Source organism: Parasteatoda tepidariorum, chromosome 6 (genome assembly GCF_043381705.1).
Source record: "Parasteatoda tepidariorum isolate YZ-2023 chromosome 6, CAS_Ptep_4.0, whole genome shotgun sequence".
NCBI lineage: Eukaryota > Metazoa > Arthropoda > Arachnida > Araneae > Theridiidae > Parasteatoda > Parasteatoda tepidariorum.
The window spans coordinates 29484636-29501186 of NC_092209.1; the positions used below are offsets into that span (position 1 = coordinate 29484636).

General features: G+C 27.5%; 1 protein-coding gene across 5 annotated transcripts in view; it reads left to right on the plus strand.

The window, feature by feature from the left end:
- Nucleotides 1-16551, plus strand: part of LOC107448306 (homeobox protein prospero) — a 148521-nt gene that overhangs the window by 74141 nt on the left and 57829 nt on the right. For 2 of the 5 annotated variants that reach the window (XM_016063446.3, XM_071182178.1), the window contains exon 1: nt 8082-8177. The exons of the other annotated variants lie outside the window; for them this stretch is intronic. The gene's annotated coding sequence lies outside the window, so the exon portion shown is untranslated. Of the gene's footprint in view, nt 1-8081; nt 8178-16551 lie in introns of those variants that run through there. 5 annotated transcript variants of the gene reach the window in all.

Below are 16551 nucleotides of genomic sequence, written 5' to 3' on the forward strand. Positions count from 1 at the left end.
ACACCATGAATTTTTCCATTTAGTTTTGCTCACCAAAATCTGAATATTTTAACATAAATCTAAACGAAACAACTAATGATAATAAAACAAACGATATGAAATAATATTATAAAAAATTAAAAGTGTATATTATATTTTTACTTTGCAATAGATTGTGTAGTAATGAGCCTTTTATAGTTTAGTTTAAGATATACGTATAAAAGATATTTACGTATAACTTTCAAGATTTCCTTATGGTTCAAATTCAGAAAAACAATATTTAGAAATTTCGAAATACCATCATGAGCAACAAAAACGTTTTTAGTTTTGAGAATTTTTATAATAATTAAAAAATTCTAAAATTTGAATATTTTTTTATATTAAAAAATAAACATATTTGTTCCTAAAAATAGTGTTTCTTTTTTTCCTTCTATATATTGTATTTTTAGAACTGGAAGATATAAGAAATTTAAAGATTACAAAATTTTAATTTTATTGCTGAAAATAACTTTTGAAGAACTTTTTTATAAATTTTTTATGGTCCACATTTAACACTTTTTTTTTGGGGGGGGGGGGGATTTCTAAAATTTATATTCTAATTCAACTTTAAAGTCACTTGTATGTAATAAAAAAAATATTTAAATCTTCATTTAATTTTAGAGAAGTTTCATTTTAGAGATATTTGTATCTTTGCTGTTTTCTCGAAATTAATTAAAAATTGTTTCGAAGAAGCTAATATGTGAAAGTAATTTTTTGTAGTTGCAAGGTGTTGCGTAATCTCTGTTTAGAGTAAACGAAAGTAAATTTGAAAAGATTGATGTAATGTGCTAAGTTCTAAATATTTTTAAAAGCAGGTGATAGATAACTCACAGATATTGATAGAGATAAAATTTATCATATGATTAATAATTATCATCTTGCACTTAGGTAGGAAAGGAGACGTATAACTTTTGTACATTCTTTAAAATTAAAAAAAATCTTCCCGCATAACTTGACTCCCGCATAACTAAAAGAAAACCTAAATAACAATATTTTTCTCTTTTAATAACACATTCCTAAAAATGATTTCTTTATTGTGAGAAAAAATTTCAAATTTGAGCACAGTTCATGGATAATTAAAAAATAGGCAGATATAATCAGTCAGATAAAATTAGGGACTAATTTTGATGTTTATGGAAATTAAAAAAAAAAAAATCATTTTAAATAGCATTTTTGCAAAATCCATTTTTTTTATTTATTATAAAACAGTTTATTTTTAATTAAAACAGTACGCGTCCTGAAACTTCTTCGGGTACAATTAATTTTATTTAAATAATTTTATATGTTTATAATTTGTAAAATTATTTTTATCAGATCTCATCCTAAATTGTTAATGGTAAGTATGTCCATATTTTTGAGCATAAAGTCTAAAATTAAAAACAAGATGAGCCTATGTATATCGTACGAATTTTCTGATCCATATACAGGGTGTCCCAAGACGACCGCATAAACTATTCACAGCTAGATTCCTCGTTGGGAGTACATAAAAACTGCCCAAAGAAGCGGTCCTGTACGATCCATAGTTTACGAGAAAAATACGAAAAACGAACTATGAACTCACTGCCGGTGCAAGAAAAGAAAAAAAAAAACACTTTGTTGAACATATCAACAGCAGTATACTATGCACAATTTAAAGCAGATGTAAGATTTTAAAATTTATAACATTATCGTCTGGAAAGATATGCAAATACTGTTGTTGATATGTCCAATAAAGTGTTTTTTTTTCTTGCACCGGTAGTGACGTCATACTTTGATTTTCGTATTTTTCTCGAAACTATGGATCGTACAGGAACGCTTCTTTGGCAGTTTTTATGTACTCCTAACGAGGAATCTAACTTTGCAGAGTTTATTCTGCCTTTTTGGGACACACTGTATAAAATTTAACTTAAGAATACACCAGTGCTGATATAATGTTGAGCATGAGAAAACTCTGATTCCCTTATAAAGTTTAGAAATAGATAATATAGTAAAGTTAGTTTAATTAATATAATAGTAAAGTTAGTTTAATTAATATAATAGTAAAGTTAGTTAAGAGTTTGAAAATGCTTTGGTCCCAATAGATAGTTTAGCATGAGAATATCCTAAACTAATATTAAATTCAACAAAAGACTGCTCGTAAACCTATATAACGTTTATTATAAAAATACTCTGATTCCAATATAAATTTAACATAAGAATACTCTGATTCAAAAATAAAGTTTAATATAAGAATGCGCTGATACCAATATAAAATTACACAAGAGAATGTTCCTCTACTAATATAAACTTTAGCATAAGAATACTCTGATTCCAACATAAATTTAACATAAGAATACTCTGATTCAAAAATAAAGTTTAATATAAGAATGCGCTGATACCAATATAAAATTACACAAGAGAATGTTCCGCTACTAATATGCTACTAATATAAACTTTAGCATAAGAATACTCTGATTCCGATATAAAGTTTTAACCTCTGATTCAAAAATAAAGTTTATTATAAGAATGCTCTGATACCAATATAAAGTTAGGCCTATGAATGCTCTGATTCCAATATAAAGTTTAACATAAGAATGTCCTATACCTGATATAAAATTACGTAAAAGAATGCTCCGCTATTAATAAATTTTAGCATAAGAATATGCTGATTCCGATGTAAAGTTTAACATAAAAATACTTTGATTCAAAAATAAAGTTTAGTATAAGAATGCTCTGATACTAATATAAAATTACACAAGAGAATGCTCCGCCATTAATATAAACTTTAGCATAAGAATATTCTGAATCCGATATAAAGCTTAAAATAAGAATACTTTAATTCAAAAATAAAGCTTAATATAAGAATGCTCTGATACCAATATAAAGTTAAGCATAAATATACTCTGATTGCAACATGAAGTTTAACATAAGAATGATCTGATACCAGTATAAGATTTAGCTTCTGCTCTGGTAGCAGTTTATGAATCTATTATATGATATCAGAATTGAATGCTATGATACCAGTATAAGATTTAGATATAACATCGTATTCAAAATTTCTCTTGAGGATGTTCTGGTTCTAAAAATAAAGTTCAACATAATATTGCTTTAAATCTCAATATAAAATTTAAACCTCAGGAATTATAAGTACTATGAATTAAGTTATTATTTTATATAAACTTAAAACTGAAACACAATAAAATTGATGACAAAGAAAGCACTGAACCACAAGTACCCTTTTTTAAAACCATTTATGTCAGAAAGCAATAAAAAATCAGCACTTGTTTGAGAACTCATTTTATATTGAAGGCTACGTAAGAAAGAAATTAGCGCTAATTACTTTAATAATTAGGCTATAAGAAAAATGTCCTCGCTCCATTCATCGTTGTTTTGGCTTTAAAAAAATGAAAACACTAAAAAAATTACCTTATCTAGTTTTTTCCGTTAAATTTGTTTGTCAAATTCATTTATCCGTGAATTTTTCCAGTACAGTTAACGAACGCAAGAGTTAATTTTTTATTGTGTGTTTAGAACCTTCATTTCTAAAAACTTAATTAATGACTCGAAAATGATTACTTCAGAAACTTCACCTCTATTTTCAAGATTTTTCTGTGCTTTGAAAAAATGTTTTAAATTTTTTTTTGCACAATTTTCCTTCAAAGTTTGTAAAACAGTTACATTTTTATATTTATTTGTATTTTTTTCTGAATTAACTACATAAATATATTTTATTTTGCTCATCATCAGTTTTTTTTTTAATTTAAATTTTTTGGTAGAAATTTGTACTTTTATTTTAGCTTTTATTACTTACTAACAAATTTAATTTTAGTTTTGTCATGCTGAAACATATTAGTTTGTATTAATTAAAATTTCTTTTTTAATTATATGTTTAACAAACTTTTGTTTCTCTTGGTGTTTGAGTTAAGAAAAATCGAACGAATCATTTCTGAATTCATCTAGTTGTTCTTTTAAAGTTGCAAAATTGTTTAAGCTGTGGGTTACAGTGAGTGAAAGTTTATACACATATGTTCTCAATTATTTTCATCAACAGAAAAAATAAGCACAGCAATTTTCGCAACATGTAATAAATAAAAAAAGTCAGACACTATATTGTAAAGAATGCAATCATCTGTAATCTGAAGGTGAAATCAAATAAATAATTCTATTTTATTTTAAAATAGCGTTGAATTGCCGATTCTCACCGCATTTGCATGTGCATTATCGTACACTTGTAATTTTGAATTCAGCCCAGAAGACAAAGAAACTTATGATATTGGGACAAATTTGATTATTTTCTTAGTATAGCTGAACTTATCTATGTATATACCGCAACATTACAATAAAGCCTAATTTAAAATTATAAACCACTCAAAACATAGCCCACAGAATCTATGTAGATTGTGATTTAAATAAAAACCGAAACCCAAATCAAAAAGAAAACATGATAAAATAATTACATATTTAGTTTGTGACTTTTTTTCTTCTTTTTTTTCTGAGAAATGGAACCACTTTTCTTCTTTCTTGATTTACAAGGAGAGAATCTCCGCAAAAATCCTCATAGTCAAAAAGTAAATAAATAAACAGATAAATAATAATAAAAAAAAATAAGTAAAAAAAAATAAGCATTAACTCTTTCTTAGAAACTTTTTGTGTACAGTTACAGGAAAAAGCACAATAGAGCGATATACGTATATACCGTTTATACGCTGAACACTATTACGTATATTTTTATTTTATAACCGTCGTTGAACAGCCGACCTAATTTTAGGTTTACGAATACTAATGTTCAACTCCGTAGCCTTGCAACTTTGAACCCAATCCTGAAGACAAGGGAACTCCTGGATCGAGTATTGGGAGAAATTTGCCTTCGTGGAGGACATATCGATGAAACTACCCACATTTACGTTACATGGAGAGGAAAACCATGAGAACCCCCCTCGGTAAGAGGACTCAAACCCATGATCACCGACGATATTTCATGTCAGCACTGTGGTCGATGTGAATCAGAGACGAAATTCGTATCGACAAGCTATCGCTGGGATTCGAACTCTGTTCACCTCTCTGTTCACCTCCCCTGAGCCATTATAACACATGTAAAGCTTTAACGCTATATAACGTTATAACGTTTAATGTACGTTTGAAAGTTACATTTTGTTACAAAACCAATCTTCTCCATATTCGCCAAATGTCGTTTTTAATTTTAGTTTTTACTTGTCGTTTAATAAATTTTGCAACAAACCGTAACTTTTAAACCTATATTAAACCTGGAATTAATGAAATTTTCCACGGGTTCGTGAGTTCATTTGATGGGAAGGAGAAAATAAAAAACTTATAACTCAAAAAAACTTCAGGCGAAAAAACGCATATCCGGAATTTAAGGAGATACACGGTCTTGCAACTGATCATTACATATATAAACTAAAATTAACGCTAAGCTTCAAGACATTAAAACTGGGGATTTTTATTTTCCTTGATATTTTAATTTAAACCAATTGGAGTAAATGTGTGATGGATTAAGGAACTTATCTAACAAAAGAATCAGTAATTATTTTCAGAAAAGAGAAGGAGGGTGACATAGCTTAATTGATTACAGGTATAAACAAGCTTAGTTAGGAGAGATAGTTTATCTCCTAATCTCTGTGAACCTTGTCGCAAGATATGCGCTGCTAACTTTAGTTTCTTTTCTTCAACTAATGCGTAGTATTTATTCCCCCTATCGAGGACATTCTTTCTTTTTATCTCATCCCCCCTTCCCTTTCAGGGTTACGGATCACTCTTTCAAAATAAACACATCCCCGTTATTGACATTTAAAACCCTATCCAAATTTCAGACGCTTATTGCGAACCACGGAGAGGCTTTAGAACAAAAATTTCTGTTATTTTATAACAGGTATATTGTAACAGTTACAATGTTGGGACTGTTATGAGAAATGATATATTAAATAGAACTGTTCCAAGTTACGGTTTCAATATTATACAGATTGAATAATATAATATTGGAATTGTTTTGAAACATAAGTAAAATAACTGTTCAAAATAAACTGGATCTTCATTCGTTAGGAGCTATCGTGGGATTTAAGAGCAGAAATTTCTGCAGTTTTATAACGGGTATATTGTAACAGTTACACTATTAAAACTGTTCTGAGAAACGATAGGTTAATCTTGAAACTGTTCCAAATAACTGTTGCAGTATTGAAAATATTGCAATAATATAATATTGGAATTGTTCTGAAACATAAATGAAATTACTGTTCAAAATAAATACATCTGCATTATTGAGATATAAAATTAGATCCGAATTTCATACAGTTAGAAGCTATGATGTGATTTAAGAGCAGAAGCTTCTGCAATTTTATAACGGGTATATTGTGACAATTACAATATTGAAACTGTTCTGAGAAATGATATGTTAATATTGAAACTGTCCCAAATAACTGTTTCAGTATTATATCGATTTCAATATATAGATTGCAATAATATAATATTAGAATTGTTTCAAAATATATAAATAACTGTTCAGAATCAACATAACATAATTTATTTATTTATTTATTTATTTATTTTTTTTTAATTTTTTTTTTTTTTTTTTTTTTTTTTTTTTTTTTTTTTTTTTTTTTTTGATGGATTTAAATTTTTGACCTTTAGGGGGTAGCCGCAATCTGGAAAATATGATCCCAATAGTTTGGTCAAGACAGTAGCTCAAATTTTGGACCACTAAATTTTAATTTCACTTTTTGCGTATTTTGCCATGTATTGAAAAAACTTTATTACGAATTAAAAAAATTTTGCACACAATTATGAAATTCTCTTAATTAAAGTTTAAGCAGCTAACCGTAAGCAAATATTTTTTATTACTTTATTTAATGATAGTCAAAAGCATTTTGAATTGTAAGGTATAATTGTAAGGAATAAATAAATAAATAAAAATTGTATTAGCACTTTAATAATTTGTGTTTTTGAAGTACAACATGAAAAACCGGTGTCTTTTTTTGCGTTAAAGATAAAATCTTCAAAACACACAGCTCACTTCCAAACAATAAGTTTTCAATTTCGCACTTATTTAGATCTAAGGGAAACAGCTATTCTTCATTGAAATTTCTTTAATCAACAAAATCAATTATTGATAAATTTTTGAATATGAATGGAAAAAAATTTTTTTGTTTTTTTTTAATTTTTTTTAATTTTTTTTTTTTTTTTTTTTTTTTTTTTTTTTTTTTTTTTATATTTTAGTACAAATACAGATCCGATAATCTAACAGATTTTTTAGTACCGATTAGACTGTTTTCTTAATTCAATAATATTATTTTTAGTTGCGAATGCTTCAAAATTTGATCAGTCATGAAATCAATTGTCATATGTCTATAGATCATATTTATCATATGTCTATAATTTATCATAGGTATATATGATCAAAATTTATCATATATCTATTGATTGGCAATATTTTATAAATTAAAAATTAAGTCACTGTCTAATGTGAATTGAAAATTTTTAATTACTACTTACTTATAACTAAAATTTTATGAAACTTTTTACTTTGTGTGAAGAATAAATTTTTTAAACCAGGAAAAAATTATTTAGGTGTTTTCAATTTTTCATACTTTTCGGTTAGCCAAACGCTAGGAAATGCAAATATTTTTTAAAATTTTTTTTTACTCAAATTTTTTTTTTTATTTCATTTTTATGTGTTTAAAAAATTAAAAAAAGAAAATAAAAGTTGGTGGAAGTCTACATTTCTTAGCGATTTTTTGTTTGCCATTACAGAAAAGTAATTATTTTCTTTTTTCTTTTTAGAGGGAATCTAAAAATGATTTCTGTGAATTTAATATTGAAGTTTAAAACGTTTCATTTTTAACTACTTTTTTATTTTAAAAATGATGAATATTTTTTATTCCCTGGGTGCATTTAAGGAAGATTAGTGAAATGGGGCGGTGCTTTGTACCGCCCCAATTCTGATGTAATCGATTTCATTTTTAAGGGACTTAAACCGTTGACGAAAGTGATTGGCCCATTGAAGAACAGCTAAAGATAAGAAGAACGTGTCTTATCTTTCGGTTGCGGTTTATGAGAGAGAACAAACAAAACAAAAAAAAAATGGATTAATTCTCCTCCTTCTTTTATTATTTATTTGTACTCGAGAAGACGACTTGATATGCGTTCAACTTTCTCTACTTCTTATTCTAATCGAAAAGAAAATCGATGTAAGTTTAATTTTATTGTTATTCTACTTATTATTTAAATAGTTCATCAATGTAAGTTTTTTTAACGTGCTATTAAATTATTGTTTTAAAAAGTAAACAAAACTCTTAGGAGTAAATGAACATGATTATTCATCTTTTAAGTAGTGTACATTGCGCAAAGTAAAAAAGTGTGCATCCTGAATGACTTTTGATCTACTTATCAGATTTTCATGTGCTAGAGGACTCAATTTGTTCATGAATCTTACTTTAAATATGCTAAGTCATTATAGCAGACGATATTTTAAAGTAATTATAGCAGACGATATTTTAAAGTAATAATAGCAGACGATATTTTAAAGTAATTATGGCAGACGATATTTTAAAGTAATTATAGCAGACGATAATTTAAAGTAATTAGGTCATTTAAAGTAATTATAGCAGACGATATTTTAATATTCCTTACGCACCTCTTGAGGCATAACTATAATATCGTATAAGATTTATATGCTATGGCTCGAAAAGGGCAAGCTCCGTCACAAAAAATTTGTATGACAGTATACGGCACCGTAAAAATGTTTACGTTTAAAATTTCTATAGCAGTGTTAGATCATTTAGATTTTCAAAAATAAATCAGAATAATTACTTCGTAATTAAGTTTTTTACTTCTATAAAAATACAAAATTATTCAACACTGCTTAATCTTTTAAGACTTCCTAAAATGAGTTAATTTAGATGACTATAGTGCTGCCAACTTAGATAGAGAAATTCCCGCTTTTTCGGTGGTTAAAGAAATATGTACTATATAGTTTTAGACCTGTGTTAAGAATATGCTTGAATATTAAGAATCTAAATAAATACTTAAAATATAACTAATTATTTAACACCGCTTAAATTATTACTTCAGACAACCTAACAAAATGAATTATTAAAAATGACTATAATGTTTCCCAATTTAAATAGAGAAATACCCGAATTTTCGGTGCCCCATAGAAAATAAATTTATAGATTTTGACATGCGTTTTTACTATTTCTTGTTCTCCAGTTAAATAATAATGAGCTCTAATGCTATATCCTTTAAACTTGCCAACACTTTGTGTATAAAACTGTAATGAAAGAGATACCGTTCGTAATCTTAGGTAACACAATAGGTGCGTGACTATTTCTGGTAGAGAACGTTCACATATTGGTAATACTACGTTGATCGTCACCTTTGCAGCTACTTAAACTAAAACCTAACGGAACAAGCATTCAAAAGCGAGCTGTTGATATATTCCATGCAACTAGTTAATTTCAGGATTTGATATTCTGTTCGATTTGTAACATTCAAAATACCTTTTCGCCACATTATTTAATCAAATGATATTTAGTTCTGACATTCCAAGGAAAGTTCTGATTGACTTCATCGGAACTATCTCCTTTAAATGGACTAAATATGTAAGAGAGGAGTTGAGAGGTATCTTCCTTCATTGGGATGCTTTCAAATTGTTCCATCTTGTGCACGCCATCAATGAATTTTCCATTCATCGTAAAATCATTCCGTTACTATTGAATTTGAAACCTGAATAGATTGACCTGAAAGCACCTATTATTAAATTCTTTAAATTTCTTCCATTTCTAAAGTTGTGTTACTTTTCGATTATTTAAAGATGAAATCACACGAATCAAATATGTTAGAATACTGCTTATGTTTGATTCTAACTTTCTCGCCAGTTTCATTATTTTCATTAAATTTAATGCCAAACGATTTTGCATGAAATTGCTAGAAGTATTATTTTATTGTTTAAATTTCTTTCATTTTTAAAGTTATGTTACTTTTCGATTATTTAAAGATGAAATCACACGAATCAAATTTGTTAGAATACTGCGTATGTTTGATTCTTACTTTCTCGCCAGTTTCATTATTTTCATTACATTTATTGCCAAACGATTTTGCATGAAACTGCTTATTTTAAAGAAGTATTATTAAATTCTTTAAATTTCTTCCATTTCTAAAGTTGTGTTACTTTTCGATTATTTAAAGATGAAATCACATGAATCAAATATGTTAGAATACTGCTTATGTTTGATTATAACTTTCTCGCCAGTTTCATTATTTTCATTACATTTATTGCCAAACAATTTTGCTTGAAAATTGTTAATTTTAAAGAAGTATTATTTGATTGTTTAAATTTCTTTCCTTTTTAAAGTTGTGTTACTTTTTGATTATTTAAAGATGAAATCACCTGAATCAAATACGTAAGGATAATATCGCTTGTTTGATTCCAATATTCTTACTATTTTGCATTATTTTAATTTAATTCATAGCCAAACATTTCGATCGAACTGAAAAAGTTTAATTTTTCAGAAGTATTTTTCGAATATTCAAATTACTTCTATTTTTTCATGTTGCGTTACTTTTTAATTATTTGAATATGAATTCTCACGAATCAAATACGGAAAAATTATATTGTTTGTTTGATTCTAATTTACTCGCAATTGTCATTATTTTAATTTCATTCCTTGCCTACCTTCTTTAAATTAATTTTTGATACATTTCAGTGGAGTTTTCGTACTGGTTTTTTTACCAAATTAGATGTAATTTTTATGGTTTGAGGAACACATGTCAGTTTATATACACAATACAACAGTATTTTACAAGATGAAATCGAACCCAAAACCGTAATTTTTTCAGCATTTTCTGATTTTGGGTTTCTGAGCTACAAAGGTGAAGAAGCGGCTAAGTATAGAAAATATGGCTACAATAGCTTAATCAGACGTGTAAGTCACATTATGATAATTTTAAATTTTACGTACTTCGTCATCTACCTAAAACTGTTAAGGAGAATAAAAAATTTTAAAACAATTTTTCTCTGCATTAAAAGTCCGCAAATATTTAAAGCTATAATTTTTCACAAAAATGATTTGTAAAATTATTTATTATTGCCAAACTTAATTATGATAAAAGAAATTGAGCTGTAAGGTGTAAAAAAATCTTGCAGAAATGAAATATTTAAAAAAAATTATATTTCGCCATTTTTTTTTTTTTATTTCTTTGGAACTGTTCAAACAATGTCGCTAAAATGTCGGAATTCGTTGCTTAAAATTGCATTAATTAAAATGATATAAAAAAGTTGATGCATCGAAACTCAAATTTTTTACCCTACTTAAATTAATTACTAAAGAATTATAAATAATTATAAAGCATTATGAAACATTTTATTAGTCCAAAAAATTAATCATTTCGTAGTTTTATGTTTTGCTTATTCTATAAAATCACTAATTTCTCCTAAATTACCAGTAAATTATAAAGAAAGATTTAATGTTTTATACATTCTTAAAAATATTGAGAGTGAAGTTATCGAATAAAATATTTAACAATAAGAATTTTTCACATAAATTTGTATTGTAAATATTCTAAAGTGAAAAGCAAAGTTACTGAAAAAACTAATAATAACAATAAAATAAGACGACGAAAAGAAGAGGTACATTTTAATCTAAATTTTCTGGGAAAAAAAAAAAAAGAATTTTTTATTTTATGTAAAAATTAGCGAAAATTTTATTTGACAGCCAATGTTTATGCGCATTCTTAATTTATTTAAAATTCTATAGCTTCCAAAAAAGTGGCGTCTATTTATCATTTTGTGTAATTCTTGAATTCAAAACACCGTCATTCTTTCTAACTAATGGAACATATTTTGCTGCTAGATTTTATTTTTTATAAAAACACTTATATTTAAAAAAAAACTTAAAACAATAGAGTTTTAAGTTCATTGTATTTAAATTTTTAATTAATTATAAAATGACTCGTTTTTAAATTTTCATTAAAGTGTAATTTCGTGAAGAAGTTTTTTTTTATTTGTACAAATTATTCTCAATTTCAAAGGACAAAAGCGAAATAAATATACTAGATTTTTTAATTCTAGAACAAGTTTAAAGATTGTTTTTAATTTCAAAACATTTTACGTAACAATCGAAATTGTAAAGCAATAACAGAATAAAATAAATTTTTCGCAATTAAGTAATTAATGAAAAAAAATAAGTTAAGCCAAAAGTTAAAGCGGCTTAAAAGTTATTTTTGTATTTGCTCCTAATATATTGAAAATTGTAAATAAAAAACTTTAAACTCTAGTTTAATTTAAACGTAATACCGAGAGATGCAACTAATGCTAGTTGTATTCAAGGTAACCAGCTATCTTGAAATATTCTCAGCAATTTCAATTCATTGGAGCATTTTATTTTATTTTATAACCGCTATTGAACAGTCGACCCAATTTCGGGATTTACGACTACTAATGCTCAACTCCGTAGCCTTGTAATTTTGAACCCCAATCCAGAAGAAAATAGAACTAAGATCAAGTAATGTGAGAAATTTGCCTTCGGAGAGGACTTTTTGATGGAACTAACCCGCATTTGCGCTACATGGAGAGAAAATCCAAGAAATCATCCCACGGTTAGCCTGACGAAAAGAGGACTCTAACCCATGATCCGTCTACCATTGAGGATATTTTACGTCAGCAATGTAGTCAGTGCGAGCCGGATGCGGAATTCGTATCGACCAGCCATCGCTGGGATTCGAACCCGATTCACCGCATTGAAAGCGAGCGTTCTTTCCCCTGAGCCACAAAAAATATACATTGTAAGAATAAAATATCGCCTATATATATTTTTTTTTTAAAATAAGAAAAACGAACAGTAAAGGAATAATATATATTTTTTTTTTTAAAAAAAAAAAGAGAGAAAGAAAAACGAACATTTAAAGAATAAATTAACATCTAAATTTTTCTTAAAAATTAAAATTATTTTATGAGGATTGAAAGGGCATCTACATTCTCGTTTAATTTGTTTTATAGAGAAAACAGCTTCGGGTTTCACAACAAGCATAGAAAAATTAAATAGCACCAATATCTTTAAAAAAAAATGTGCATCGGAATACAATGGCGCTTACACCTCTTTTTTAAAGAAAAAAATGGCGCATACAATTTTATTAAAAAGAAAAACAATTTTATCCACCAATATGGGCATCTACACCCTTTTTTAAAATAAAAGATAATTTTAGGAATGAATAAGATGCCACCCTTTTGCACCCTTTTTTTATTTTAATTCCGTTTCTCTGTTTATTTAAAAAAAAAAATCCAATTTAAAAAAAAAGGAAAACAATTCTATAGAAGACTAATATAGCATCTACATCCTTTTTTAAAACAAAAAAAAAAAGATTTTTTGACTAAATAAGATTGCACGAGGATATTCTTTTTATTTACTTTTTGAAGAGAAAAGCAATTTTTGAAAAAATATGATTTCGATTACATTTTAAAAAAAAAAGAAAAAAGAAAATATTGTTACAATAAAGTAGCAACTACATTAAAAAAGAAGAAATTTTTATTCCAGTTGTGTTCTTCGATTTTTTTTCCTAGTAATAAATAATTCGAATCCAACTTATGACTTTTTTTTAAAATCTTATAATAACAAATAGAAATGATTGGATTTCTGCCTAGTTGTAAAAGATATTATTGCTTTCCCCCGCTGTGGAATCAGAGAAACCACTTGTAAAGAACTACTTCTCGCCAAAGCTCACTTCGAACTTCCACTTAAAGTGTTCTTAAAGTGGGTGGGTCGATCGAAGGTATTGCTAGGAAAACGACTACAAGTTTCGAAATTGTAGAAACTTCATACCACAGTTAATCTATTGATTTCTTTGCTCTGATTGTTTGCGAATTTCGAAATCTTGTAAACATTCGCCATACTCTTGAAAATTTAACAATTCTCTTCCAAATAATGCAAGCGATAATTTAAAAAAAAGGATTATTCATTTACAATTTATTTTGTAATAGTATTTCTGGTAAAATAATTGATTTACAAAAATAATTAACAAGAAATTTTGTAGTGTGCCCATAAATTCTTAAATAATCGAAAAAAAAAACATTTAATGGATGTAGAATTATTAATTTACAATTTCTTTCGTAAAATTCGCTTTCAAGATAATTATTCGCAAAAGAATTTGCAATTTAACCATAAATTTTCAAATGATTGACGAATTATTTATAAAAAGTAGAGATGCACTGGATCCAAAATCTTTGCAGGTTACTCGGACCCGACAAAATTTGGATTTATGCACCGCCGCGTAATAAATATGATCCAAATAGAAATCATGTGTATCCAAATATATATCCAAAATATGTATCCAAATATATACCATATATAATCCAAATATATAATACATACAAATTTTATAACATTATGCAAAACAATATTAAAATCATATAATTTCTGTCGAACAAATATTTTACAAAATATAGTTTGAAGTCAATATATTGTGCACCTATATAAGTAAAATAAAAAAATTGTTTTAGAGGTGTTTCGTTAACATAAATTAAAAAATTTTTCTGTTTTTTCTAATATAATATAAATTAAAATTTTTAGGAATTTTTAGTTTTTGACCTCTTCATGTAACTCAAATGCGGGTTAATTCCATTAAGTCGTCTTCTACGATGGTTAGTGTGCCCCAATGCTTTATCTAGGAGTTCCCTTGTTTTTGGGGTTGTGTTCAAAACTTCAAGGCTATGTAATTGAAAATTAATCGCCGTAAACCCAAAAATGGGTTTGCTAATTAAAGCCGGTTATAAAATGAACGAAAAACACCTTTCCTAAAAAACGAGAATTCTCAATTTGATTGCGATAAACAGCCTCTAGCACTTGAAAAACAAATATTTTGTTTTTCTTTTGGGGTCTATTTTCATCGCGTTTAATTGTTTGTTTTCACGGAAATACGGAATTCATCCTTAAGAAATGTCCATATAATACGGAATTCATCCTTTGGAAATGTCCATATAATACGGAATTCATCCTTAGGAAATGTCCATATAATACGGAATTCATCCTTAAGAAATGTCCATGTAATACGGAATTCATCCTTAAGAAATGTCCATATAATACGGAATTCATCCTTAAGAAATGTCCATATAATACCGAATTCATCCTTAAGAAATGTCCATACACCCGTCAGCTGATCATAAAACTATTCCTTTCCTTCTCTCCTTGCATTGTATTATAACTCGAAAGTTTTTTACTTCTAATTTCTCTAATCGTTAAACATATGTATTAGTAAAAGCGAAACGGAAACTGAGTAATTGGTGGGCGCGAAAGAAAAATCGCATCCCTGTTTACCCCCTCTTGCGTTTCCTTTAAGAAAATCATCGAAGCGTTTGTTCTTTCGCTTCTCCACCCTTCCGTTCTTATTGGAAAAAACGTGCCTCAAACAACCCTACAAAATAATAAAAAATAAAAACTATTCTCATGCATTGATTAAAAGATAACGCATTGCTATTTTTTTTAGTAAATATTGCATAGTTTGTCATAACTTACATTTATTTCATTCAGGTATTAAGAAACTATAATTTTCATTTGAAAAACGTTGTTTATGTTATTAAAGAAATGTGACTTCAAACGAAAAACTTGTGGTTCGTATACATCTTTAAAAGCGGTTTATTTTTTATTAAATTCTTATCAGTTAACACGTTAAAGTATTACTGAACTTCCATTAAGCTCTTACATCTAAACTATTACTACCTCTACTACTTAACATTTCCTTCTACAAGGCTCTTACATCTTCCTCAGCTACTTAACGTGCTTTTCCATAGGCTCCTAGATCTGAACAATTATTACCTCTGCTACTTAACACTTTCTTCTACAATCTTCCAATATAATGAAATTCAGAGTTCACACGTTAAAGTATTACTTCTTCTACTGAACTTATCCTTCCACTAGACTCTTACATCCAAACTATTACTACCTCTACTGCTTAACATTTCCTTCTACAAGGCTCTTACATCTTCCTCAGCTACTTAACGTGCTTTTCCATAGGCTCCTACATCTAAACTATTACATCTTATACTTAACGTGTTTTGCCTCTAAGCAATTACAACCTCTGCTACTTAACAGTTCCTCCTACAATCTTCCAGAATAATGAAATTCGGAGTCTAAATTCTTTACGTACGGCAATAAAAATCTAGAGATAAATTTATTTATGATTTATTATTTTTGAAGGGGGCTAAAATCAAATTTTTAAACTTTAAAAAAAAATGGGTACTTTGTTTTGAACTTAAGAGTACGATATTGAGAAGTAATTCTGTCATAACTTGTTTGTATTTTTACAGTTTGAAAACATTGTTTCAGCATTTGAAATTTCGTGGTTTACTCTAGTGTTACATACACTCACATTTTTCTAAATTTTAAAATACCCAAGAGGTGAGAGCCATGAAAAGTATCTCCCTTGGTATAGTGCCCTCTAAAAATAAGAAAATCATACATGAAAAGTTTAGAAACCAAAAGAATCTCTCATTAGCGAGGTTACGAAAAAAGGCTCTTTTTGTGATTATTCATTTCTATAAAGCATTCTGTGTCAAAACAGAGCGAAATGAAC